Source organism: Catharus ustulatus, chromosome 1, assembly GCF_009819885.2.
Source record: "Catharus ustulatus isolate bCatUst1 chromosome 1, bCatUst1.pri.v2, whole genome shotgun sequence".
In the NCBI taxonomy this organism is placed as follows: domain Eukaryota; kingdom Metazoa; phylum Chordata; class Aves; order Passeriformes; family Turdidae; genus Catharus; species Catharus ustulatus.
Window position 1 is genome coordinate 34717510 of NC_046221.1, and position 12955 is coordinate 34730464.

General features: G+C 40.4%; 1 long non-coding RNA gene across 1 annotated transcript in view; it reads left to right on the plus strand.

Annotated features, from left to right (window-relative positions):
• The first annotated feature begins 429 nt into the window (after positions 1-429).
• The window catches only part of LOC117003402, a 25518-nt gene continuing 12992 nt past the window's right edge, over positions 430-12955 (plus strand). Inside the window, exon 1 of the long non-coding RNA XR_004419508.1 lies at positions 430-768. This is a non-coding gene — a long non-coding RNA (uncharacterized LOC117003402). The remainder of the gene's footprint in view (positions 769-12955) is intronic.

Below are 12955 nucleotides of genomic sequence, written 5' to 3' on the forward strand. Positions count from 1 at the left end.
TAGCAAAGGTAGCCAAAGCAAGGAAACCAAGTGCGTTTGAGATTGGGATTGCTGTCCTAAAATCCTCTCACATTCATCACAACACATCTGCAAGTCAGGAGAGCCACCCGCTGCAGCTCTGATGGCTGTGGTACATGGAATGCCATCTAGTCTGTTTTAAGTAGCTGGGTGATCCCACAACTCCTGAGGAAAATCCATTGGCAATTAGAGGCCTCAGGGAGGGGTCAGCTCCCTCATTAGCAGCAAGTCTGGTAGCTGCTTCAGATACAAAAGCAGAGATAGGTGCACAACACCCTGGTCTTTCAGCAATAGCAGCTGATTTCTGTGGGTGAGCACTGAGGTCTCACTTCTCATAGCTTGAGTTGCTCATGCAGCACCACTGGTGATTTTGACACCGTGCATCCCTGTCACCTTATGCGGTGGGTGTGCTGCACAGGCTGCTAGTGGAGAGCTAGCTCAGCCAGTAACTCCTCTGAGATAGCTGCTATTGCATTTTATTGCAGCTCTGTGCTGGATCTGAAACAGTGCCTTAGCAATGAAAATCTCCCCATGAGATACTGGAATATCTCATTAGCAAAATTACTTTTTCCAAGAGTGGTTTTTGTGTAAACATAAAGCCCTTCATTTACAAAGAGAGCGTTTCAGCAAACATCTCTTATTCCTATTTTAATGTAATTTGCAAGAACATGAATTTTTTTTCTTGTACCCATATGGAGAGGAGCAAGATCCTTCAGGAGTTGTCTGATGAGGTACATTTTTCCAGCAATGGTAAGTGCAAACACAAATGTAATCTTGGTGTGGCTTTCGTTTAGTTGTTCTCCTATTGCTTAGCTTCTTTATCTTATTGAGCTAGATTAATCCTAGCCCTGTTGTTGCAGGATCTTATTATATTGTCATGTCACATGTCTCACACTGCAGAAAGGAGCAGAGGAGAGATGTTTCATAGGACTTATTTGAAGCAGGTACAACCTGTCAGGCTTCCCAGTGTGGGCAGCCCAGACCACGTTCAGTCAGAGGCACTGGTCACCCCTCCAGCAACTTCAGCTGTTCTTCACACCCCAGCCCTTCTTTACACTCTGTTGGGAGATAATCAATGCTTGATATGATTTATGTGATTTTGTTTTCTCTTTTTTTTTCTTTTTCTTTTCAGTTTTTGTTGTTGTTGTTTGTTTTTGTTTTTGTTTTTGTTTTGCAATTAAGGAACCAGGAACAAAGAGAGAAGGTGAGGGATGATTGTTACAGGAAATTCAGTTAGGGAAACAATGACATATCGATGAAAAAAACCTTACAAAAAAATAACTTTAGGGGTGAGAATTAAATAAACTTGAGTTGTTTACACAAGCACAAAACAAGCAAGTCTAGGAGTTTGTCACGAAGCCTTGAAAGAAGAATGCAGGAATGAGATTGATAAGGCAGGAGAAACGGAACGGGCAGCAGTTATCCAATCCACGTGGTGGAAACAGGATGGGGATTTAACAGAGACTGTAGCTCCTGCACAATTCACAGAAATGGGGGATAGGACAAGGATCAGCTGGGACAAACACTGGCTGTGCAGCTCCAGTTTGGCTGACCAAACTGGTCAGGCCAGAGCACCAGCAGACAGCTGATGAACATCTGGGTGACTGGGTGTGCTAGCAATCCTAGAGGCATAGGAATACTCCTCTCTGTCAAAAGTGACCATGCAGAGAACCCTGTAATTCTGTGAGGCTTAGGATATAGATGTTCATCTCTTTCCTAGGGTCGATTTTCTTGCCCTATTTTCACCAAGTTAAACTTGTATAAATTTATCTCAGCTTCCCATCCCACTGGGAGTGCTGAAGCATTCAAATGCAAAAGTGGGACTTGTTTGTACTTTCTTGGTGATGGATTTCTCAGCCTAGAAGACAGAAGGATGAGTAAAAAACTCAGGTCAAAGCCTTGATCTGGCAAAGGAAATGTTTTCCAGCTGCAGCTAGGAGCTGCCAGCATGCAACCAACAAGCACTAAGGTGGTGTGGTGATCCAGGCATGGGAGAAAACTTCCTTCTGAACATGTCTCAGGGACAGAATCACAGTGACAGCCAGCCATTATGTCAGTGTTTCTATCACAGTTTTGGGATGCAGATGACGAAGCAAATCGCATTAAAAACCTGCAGATAATGAAACGAGTTGTGAGGTCAAAAATGGCACATTAGTCCAGCCAGTGCCAGAGTGAAAGGTGAAATCCAGTACTCCTAAGTGCCAACTCAGTGCCTTGTTGGAGCATGTTTTCTCAAACTTTCGTTCCCACCCCTGAATGTGACAGCAGCATATTTGCATGCCACATCCACTCCAGCGAGCCTCACCTTCAGGAAAAGGGTACCAGCTAATTATGAGTGAGCTCTCTGATGATCAGTTCATTTACAATTCCTCCCAAGCATGGGTTTGGTATCATATAATACCAGGAATAATACCAGCCACTCCAATAAGACAAATCAAGAGAGATGTGCAAATGAAGAGATGAGCATTTGTCCTTGAGGGAGGACGTTTAGCATACCTAGAAACACAACCATTTTTAAAATTAATTAATCCCCTTAAGGAATTGTGAGTGATGGATTAGAGACCTTAACTGGGGAAGCAGTCTGTGACACGGTGTGTGTTTGAAGAGGCACTGAAAAAAAGGATGTGAGTTTGCAGTCTCACGTGCTTAAGCAAAACCATCAGCCTCAGAGTGGAACATATTTATTGGCTGGGGAAGGAGAGGCTCAGGGGGACCCCTGGAGCTATGTGCAAGCAGAGGAGTATCTGTGGCACCTACTGCTGTCCAGCCAGCCAGCTATGAGAGCAGCAGAGTGAAAAGAGGAAGGGGAAAGCTTAAAACATCACCAGGGAGGAATATAGCATGCAAAGACATTTTAAAAACATATTCTTGGCTCTGAGAATGGTCCAGATAAGCAAGGTAGCAGACAATATGTAGATTCTTATTTAAATGGAAAAGAACAGCAGGACATTGCTTCAGATGTGCTTCCTTTCTAAATCTGCCTGCTAGTTTTCGAGTCTGAGTCATCTCTATCTTAGTATGCAATGTATTCCACCAAGTAATGAGATTTCTTTGAGTTTCCACTGTATTAGATTTCTCTGCACATCAAATATTTAATAAGAATTAGCATCCAGCCATCCTCCCTCCTCCCCTCCACAATAATATTAACTTCTACTGAGACACCAACATTTTGCTATTCACAGTGCTGCTTTGAAGGGTAACTTAAAAAGTCCTGTATATTTTTCCAAGGGATTTGCTCTGACCCTTTGCAAACATGCAGTAATTAAGAAAAAGAATGACCAGCAGAAAAAGGCATGGTAAACTGAAGCTGTGCAAAGAGACTTCTCATTAGTCTTTGTGTCAGGTACAGTATCTGAGGAACAATTTTATAGCAATAACATATTTATTTGATGTGGCACAGATATCTGGGCTCACTGTTACGGATGGCATTTGCTCTTAATGCTTAAAGTACCTCTTTAACAAAATGGCACTCCATAAAAATTTAGTGTATTCCTGCTGTAATTAAAAAGCCCTAGTCATTTTTGCATTTATGATATAAACTATAATAGCTGTAAAATCCCGCAATTAATTTGCGCCAACATTTCATACTTGAGAAATTCTCATTACAAATTTCATTACTTATTCACTTATCTGTAATTTGTCCTATATAACCTAAAGAATATTAACAAATTTAGAGTCACTTTTGCTCTATTAAAAGCTAAATAGAAAAGCCTTTCACCTAGCAAGCCAATCGTGATAACATTCTCAAGCCTGCTCCAAAATGGTGGCCAGGCTACACAAAAAGAGATATTCTTTATGAAGCACAAGCCATAAACGACAGGCTAAAGCCCTTTGGAAACTGTGTGATGTGTCCTGAGCTGTTCCACTGCACCCTCATTGGTTTAAAAGGAAGGTTGGAGTGTCTTACAGTGTGCCTGATGACACAAAGCTAAGGGCAGGATGGGCAATAAAGCAGCAATAAAATGATCTTTCCAACCAAGAGTGACTGTGCAACATCCAAACGACAGGGATTTCTGTTTCCCTGATCATAATGATAATTTATACTCTGCATGTCTGCGGGGCTTAGGGGGCTGTAAAATCCTGAGGAGCTCTGACACAAAGTCCCAGTTTCCCTACAAGTAAGCGATGGTGCCACCAGAACATGGCAAAAGAAAGGACCAGGAGGAGAGGGCTGCACACATGGGACAACAGGAGAGGGAGAGAAACTTCTGCTGCTCTGTAGTTTCTCCCACCTGCTGAATTCATACAGTGTGACAGCAAAACAACCCAACTGCTCTTGAAATTTTTTACCATCTTTTCTTCTTGGTTTTTTCTTCTCTGTGATCCCATGTGGGGCCAGAGCTTCAACCCAAGAGATGCCAGAACTGCGCTGAAAGCAACTGAAGTAAAAAATCATGTCCAAGACTGCTGACAATCCCTTTCTCCACTCAAGTCCAGTCCTTCCCCAACCTTAAAACAGTATTTCCAAACACTCCTTTCATTAAACCTTCACCCTCTCTGTTTATTTTGACTAATTGTTAGTCTAAAGAGGATGCTTTACTCCTTTCCTAGTTCTTGACTATGAATTTGCAGGACAGTACCACTCATTAATGGGGCATTCCTGCCAAGCCTTGTGTATGATGGTAAAGCACAATGACAATAGAAGCCAGGAAGGGGCAGGCAGGAGAAGTTGAAACTCAGATTGGTCACCTGACAAAGAAGAAATAAAGATATTTTATTCCTCAAGATGCAAAGTCTAGAACAACAATTCCACCAAAATTAATAGCCCACTGAGCAATTTGTAGTACAGCTACAGTACCACAAGCTTCAGGAATGCCCTAAGTGTTTTCTGATATGCTACAAAGAAATAAGCTATGATCTGCTAAAGAACAGGTAGGGTCAAACAACAGAAAATAAACTGGTATAGCACCAACCTCATTTAACTGAAAACACTTAGAAAAGTACAAATACTATGATTTGATACCAATGGGGAAAAAGAACTTTGCTGACTTTGCATCTTGACTTTGCAAACATTATGGAATTCACTATAATCCATTATGCAAATTAGAAGGATGATGGAAAACAAGGCCTAAAAACAAGTAACTTCACCTCCCTGCAACAGAACAAAGCCCAGACACACTGTATCAGGACAGTGTCATTCCATTTCCAAAAAATTATGTTCACAATGAACAGAGACTCAAATATGAGTACAAACATCTGTACTATATAAAGACATGCATACATCCTCTCCATCCCAACAATATATAACACCATATTGGCATTTTACTAGCTTTTATACCACATTCATTTTATTTCAATCTGTAATTAACTTCCACAAAATTTAACTATGAGACAGGAAATTACTACTCTAGCATAAATAATCTTGCTTCTGAAAATGGCAGCTTTAACACAAGCAACAACACAATTCATATATGAAAGAAAATAGCATACTTATTAGCTTTGTGTGCTCCATATTTCATAGAATACTGTGGTGTAAATTGAAATTTTATATGATTTAATAAACTTATATGATAGTCAAGTACCCACATAACTGTAACAAACAGTACTCCTCTCTTAATCAGGGCCCTCTCTACATGTGAGGCTCTCTTTCATTATCAAAGCCTTAGCTTAGCTTATGACAAACCAGACACTATTAAAGTACCTTCAGAAAAGTACATTCACAGCACCACAATCCTTCAAATATCCTCCCTTAATTCTGGAGGACAGTTGTTGTAAAGGGGAATATAAGACATACCTTTCTTCCATCATGAAGCAACTTTGCAGACAAGTTATCCAGCATCATTTCCATTGTGCTGTAAAACAAAACAGTGGCAACAAACAAATACACACACTTACAGGCATATGTGGGGATTTGTATCAAGATGACAGATACTAAAATGGAATAACAGAAAAATTTGGAAAGGAGAAAGGTTTATTTGGCCTCAAATCACTGGTTAGTTCAACAAATTATACACAAAATTTAAACTCTCTTTGTCTTTGGTGCATTAGATGCAATATACGATGCCAGCTGTTATCTTTCAAAAACTTGCTGGCCCATCTAGACAAATGGTCCTCTGTAAAAAGAGGAATGATGCACAAGGCTTCTGGTTGGAGCTAATTGTGTTCTCCTTAAAACCTATGTAATGCATTGTGTGTCCTGGATACACACACACCACTCTGCAGCTGCCTTGAGAACAAAGACCATCAGCACTCTGACACAGCTATTTTTTATAAGCTGGGTGCCATCCCTTTACTCACCAGGATTATGACACCCTTGACACTGTTCCCTGTAGAAATAAAGGGTGCCTGGTAATTAGGGTCAGTGTTTAGCCTGGTTATCTGCAAAAAAAGTATCAATGAAAGAATGATTCAGGCAGGCTACCACATTCCCTATAAGCCACCCTCAAGCATTTGCAAACAAGTCAAGTGTATGAAAGATGTTCCAGTTGCTCCCTTTGCTGCATAAAATGTCAGCAGAGCTATAAACAGGGGCTTTCAGAGGCAAAGGAATTGTCACTGGTTTTTGTTCTCTGCTTCTAAGTTTTAAACATGACCTTCCACCCTAGGCTTTTAATGTATTTTTTCACTCCAGAGTACAGACCATTGCCCCTAAATTCATGCCTGAAATACATTTTCTGTGTTTGCAATACTTTTAGAAATTATGTTTATGGAATATCCTTGGAAGAGAATGAACTCTTTATTCATAATACATAAGCTTTACATTTTTAATAACAGAATTAGACCTTCACTGATTTTATAACTATACTATTAGCCAACACACTCTGGTTTCAAATTAATTTGAAATAACTCACACAATGACTTTCTGCAGTCAGGATTGGAGAAGCATGGACTTTGAAGTAGGCAGAGTCTGTTAAATTAAGTGGTAATTGCAGCTACTGCTAATGAAAGCAGGGAACATTTTCCCTATTCCCTTGCACTTAGCCTGGATTTCTTCTGCGACGGCGGAATGGATGAGTTGCTGATCACCTTTTGCTAAAATCTGATTTCAGAAGTGACACAAAGGTCTCTGAATAAACTACCTTTCTCAGTATATTTTCCCTGCTTATTGTATCATGCAAATAGGTATCCTGCATAATGATAACTTAAATGAACACCAGCACAAATTCCGTGCCACCTTCTCATTAAAAGAGCTACAATCAACCTTTTCCAGCCTCGGTAGGATCACATCCCACTGTGCTAAGAGATGCACAAACGCACGTGACCAGAGAGAGACCTCTGCAGATCTCAGAGACTTGCTGCTCCAAGGGAAGGAAAGCTTCCCTTCAGCACATGGCTGAGAGCTGCTCTGAGGCAAGACTGCAGTGTTTGCCAATCTCTGACATAACTAGGGGCTAGATGTAGTGTTCAGGTGCTGCTACAATGTCATTATTTATTAAACAAGCCATATGAATCCATAGTGTATATACATGCTGGACTTCAAGACTGGTAAGAAACACACATGATTATGGAACAAAAAGTATTTTTGGGAAAATGGTATTGGGGTAATGTCTGGATCCTAATAGTGTATGGAGGGGTTAATTTCAAAAAACACAGGGTCTGCAAATAAAATGTTATATTATCCTGGAGTGGAAAAAACTCATCTCACCACTCCCTCTGAAGTCTTCTAATATCTTAAATTTTCACAGGGCTCAATACTGCAGTACCAAACTCAAAAAATCCCAGCTACTTCTGTAAGTGCTACAACTGCAAACTCAGTACCTGTAGTGATACCCCCAAAATCCAACAATATTATCCCCATATATCAGGTGAGGGAGTAGCTGGAGCTGTTTGCTTTGTCTGCATACTTCAGAATCATCTGCTTTCTTTCCTGCAAACATTTCTGCAGCTGAGTCAGATAGACTGACACATACTAAGAAAAGCAGCTGGTGCTGGGCAGTTTCCAGCCATGGAGGTGAAAATGTTCTTTACTTTTGAGGGCTGACAGGTCCTCATATGATAAACCTGTCAAAAGTGTTACCTAACATTGTTGTCTGCATCACAATCTGTTTCCCAGTAACTCTGGGTCTGAGTAGCAGTAATAGAATTAATTATACTTCATTTTGCTGTCTTTAACAGTATTGACCAAATTTAAGAACAAATGAGAAGCGCTTATCAAGCTTGAAGAAAATAATCCATCAGTGGCACAATTTAAATTCTCTGCAGTTCTCTTATTAATCAAAGTAACACTTACTATCCTATCTTCACTTCCCATTAACAGTCATTAAGCACTGTTGCTGATTGAAGCAATTTCTTTAGGGATCTCAACCTCATTTTTAAGAGAACCTTCTACAGTGGAAAACAATATCATAGAGGAACAGTGACTTCAAGAGAGGAAGAAGGTTCTTCAATCATGTTCTGACCTTGACATTTCTCTGCAGCAGAAGTTCACTAAGTACACAACCAACGTGCACTAAACTTCTGACTTCTTTCTTCCAGCAGCACTAGTGCCCCTCTATTAACCAGGGAGGAAAACACCACTTCAAAAGATGGTTATAGCAAGCCTATTAAGGGTCTTTAATTATTGTACTGGCCTGCACTGGTGATTATTATTTATAGAGCCTTTTCATACACAGAGAATCAACAAACAAATAAAAACAAACAAATTAAAATAAACCAAATAAACAAACAAACAAAACCGCAGCTTATTCTGTCCTCTTACAGTCAACCCTCAGAGAAATCCCAGCTGTGATAAATCTCAAAGGTAATATATGGCACAGGAAAGATTTCTGATGTTGACTTTTTCTTCCCATTATAAACAATGTCACAGATTGATAGCTTTTGTTGCAACAAATGCAATTCTCAGAGGAAACCCAGTACCTGGATGTAACACAAAGGGGCAGGGAAAAGCCTGGGCTATGAGCACTGAGCTGCAGCAGCACAAATCAATATGTGTTCAGGGCTGTGGGTGCATTGTCTGAGCTTTACACTGTCCATCCTGGGCTTGTAGGTGGGACATGATCACATGGGGTAACAAAAAGCATTTTAAAAACATTTCATGATTCAGGGGGGTTCCTGTGACTCTCTACACTCTCAAGGAACTTGTTCTGTGGAGGGTGTTTTATGGGTGCCTTGCAAGGCTTTACTGATTTTACAAGTCATCATCTTGTGCCATTGTCCTCTAACTCAGCATTTAGCAGAGTATTTCAGTTTTACTGCTTTAAACGGTTCTAGGGAAAATGGTACTTTTCCTAAACAGCACTACGAGGCTGAAGAAATCAGGGCTAACCCTTATTTAAGCAGTAGCAGAAATGCCAACCTGGTGTCAAACCAGGTTCATATACAAGGCAGATGTTCATCAGATCACAATTCAGAGAAGACGTATTCCAAAGTCTGAAAAATGCACCTCACCATTTTCAAATTTCTCTCAGAGACGTGTTGTTATTGACTGGGCATGTTGGTACCCATCTGGCTCTTGGCCCTTAAACACAAATTTTTCTGACTGGTGTATGGCTGTGGCCAAACCAAACCTAGTATCAGCCTTGTTTGACTCAGACCTCCAACATTCAAGAGCTCATAAGACTGATCATGAATGTTCACACTCTGAGCTGTTTCCAAAGTTTCCTACCCATCATACTGAGTAACTGAGTTCACTTTATCCTTCCAGGGAAGAAAAATCCATCAGTGGTACTAAATATAGAGTCATCGCTTCTGCTTAAGAAGCACTTGACCTGAAAATTAGTGACTGCCAGGGAATATTTTAGGGAAGAATCACTGCATATCTGCATGGATCTCATTCTGTCAATGTCCCACTTGTCAAAAAACATGTTACCAGCCTGAGAGCCATTGGGTGTATCCTACTGCAGCTATTTAATTCCCACTGCCACAGCCCATCCACTTAGGGAAAGAGAGAAAGAAGATAAAAGTTTGTCTCTGTGTTTTCCTGCTTTCCATGTCCACTTTACAGTGGTTACACAGTATGAAAATACAATGTGACCTTGGAATTTGGTGGCCAAACTGCCCACTGATTTTATTCCATATATAACGTAGGCTGAATATCAGGTTGTCAAAATTCAGTCTAAAATAAAAAGAAGAACTCAAGACCACTTAACTTCTATGCAGCTAACTACACAATTCCAGATCCCACTATATGAAATATTAGACTAGATTTTGGATCAATGTAATACCTACTACCATTAAGCACTTTAAAAGGAAAACATCTTACCAAGTGTCCCATTTGGCTGACAAATTTCCAACACAATGAATAGAAAAACAGAATACAGCATTGTGTTCAGGGAGCACAAGTGGATTTCAGCTCTGTAGTATTTCTTCATCTATATGAAGAAGGCTGGATAGCCTATCACATACTTGCTTTCTCACTATTTATTAGGTCCAGACGTGTACTAAAGTAAATTAACAATCAATTGTGGAGTGAATTATGACAACTGTAGTAGGACTGAGTAGATGCACATGGGAACATAGTATTAATTTTCCACCTCTACATATGTCACCATTAATGCTAAAGATGAGTTGGGGGGAAATCTTTTGCCATGTACTCTCATACAGAGGACATCTCCCTGGTAAAACCTAAACTGTAGGGTGGGAACATTCAAGTCCGTCCTTCAGTGGATCCATCTAGAGGCACAAAGCTGTGCTGGTAGAAAATCTAAGATCTCTCTTGATGTACATATGATTGACAGAGTAAAATAATTTAAAACAAAGCAAGTATAGGAATAAAAAAACACCATAAGAAGATAGGAAGGCTCTGTGCACAAAATCTTCTCTTTCTCCTTCTTGAGTTTAGCCCAGGTTTTAAGTCCTGTAAACCAGACAGAATGCAAAGTCACTAATTGGAGCGCAGCTATTAAAATAATTTGTGCCATAGCATCCATAGCTTTCTGTCATCTTTCTAGGGCACTTGGGCTGCAGTAGCTATGTATTCTAATAAGTTCACTCATTGCATTATATAGCCTGTTAGTCAAACAAATTGTTGGGTACAATGTGTTCCCAGTCATGCCAGGGAAGGCTGTTTGTGCAACTACAATGATATTTTACAAAAAGTAAGTACATTTAATACCACAGTCATAGAGCTCTAAATATGTTTGTCTTATTAAAATGGACAGATATATGACAGGACTAAGGGAAAAAGGTAATTTTTAATCTTATGCTTTTAATTTTTAATGTGAGCACCATATTATTGTAAGCACTTCCATCACATCTTACATAATAGAAAAATAAAATATCTCTGCAGAGAACCAAGAGTCATATAATGTTGAAGGTCACTTGCCCTACAACTTCACAAAGAATTCATTGATACGATGTGAGAGCAAGGCAAATAGATGCAATTAAAATATGCTAAAACCAATAATAAAAACCACTGGCTTTTGTTTACTCTGGAAGTGAGCAGGAACCATATTACCTCTGCAAACTACTTTCGCTTCACCCAATTCAGGCGGAATTATTGGCACGACCTTTTAAAAATGTACAAGTGTGGAATCGATGTCGTTCCAGAGGCACTGCTGCAGAGGCAGAGCTGGCCATGCTGTGGAGCCATGTATTTCTGCATCAGAAGGCAGCTGAAACCTAATTATCGTCAATCACACCCAGGAAAGCCACGGCAGTGACAAGCCCTTTGCAGGTAGCGTAGGTGGGCACGTGCCTGTGGGGACGCCTTTGTGTGCATGAGCACGTACCCACTGCTCTTCCAACACCCACGAGGTGAGACTTAGGAATGAGTTATAGGCAGTGTCACTCTTTTACAATAACAAACACTGGTCAGAAACAGCAAACTGCAAATGATGTACAGGGAGCTGGCAGGCTGCCACCATCCCGCAGACCCTGCAGCCACAAACCGCACCAGATCACTGAGGTCATCACTACTCCTTGGTCTCCAGCCATCCAGTATTAAAAAATAACAGTTGGCTTATCAGCAACACTGCTTAAGCCCAAGGACAGCGTAAGAAACCCCAATTTGATATTTCTTCCTCCTCCTCCTCTCCCAAAGCGCTAGTCCTTACAGTTCATCCTCAAAGGTCACGAATTGAGGTGGGGAGCATTGCACAAACCTCCTACTGCAACAGCTGTTTACATCAGTGCCACTTCTGGAGCCATCAAGAGAATTTTGGAATGTTCAGCAGAAACCTGAGCAAATTTTTTGTGAAATTTATAAATTTATCTCTCCACCTGAAAAAAAAAAATAAAAAGGCTTGTTCTGAGGCAGTGACTGATTTTTCCAGAAATGCCTTTGAAACCTCACATGCAAGGGGCAAATCAAAAATACAGGCTTGCTTTCCAAGGTGCCAGCCAGTCTATCTCATCAAAGCACTGGAGTGACCTATCAGTGAGTGAGTCACTCAGGTGTCCTCAGTTTAGTGACAACACCTTGAGCAGCCATCATGCTGATCCTGTGCTGTCTCTCCCACGGATCAAGAATTGACCCTAGTAAGCAGAAGGAACACAAATACTTCTAATGCCACACTGGGTTTGTGGGTCAGTCCCCAAAACCTCTAAACAAGATCTGAGCTGCTGCTTGGTGCTACTGGAGGGAGCAGTGCAGGATTTAGGGAACCTAAGTCAGAAGTACGCCCAAGACCTGTGGCCCTTACTAGTGAGGCAGGAATACCATTATATCACTTAATATTCATAAAGAGTGCAGGTCAACAAAATAAGTTACTTTCTCTTTATTCCTTTTAAACCAGTTTTAGCCCTTTTTCCATGTGGGAAATTATCTGCTCTGTTAATGTCCACTGAATTTATGTGATGATAGGACCTACCACAAAAACTCCACACAGAGCATGCTTTAATACTCTGCTTCACAGTGTGCTCCCATCTTCCACAAGAACTGTGGACCATGGTTTGTTTTAATGTCTCCTAAATAATAATAAACTTTAATAGTTAAAAACAAAACAAAATAAGACCCCTGATTTTATACTGTTCCAAGTAATATATTTCTCCATATATAACAAGAAAAATAAATTTAGCTTCTGGCAACTTAATTTGTAGATAACTCTGGTTGTTTGAA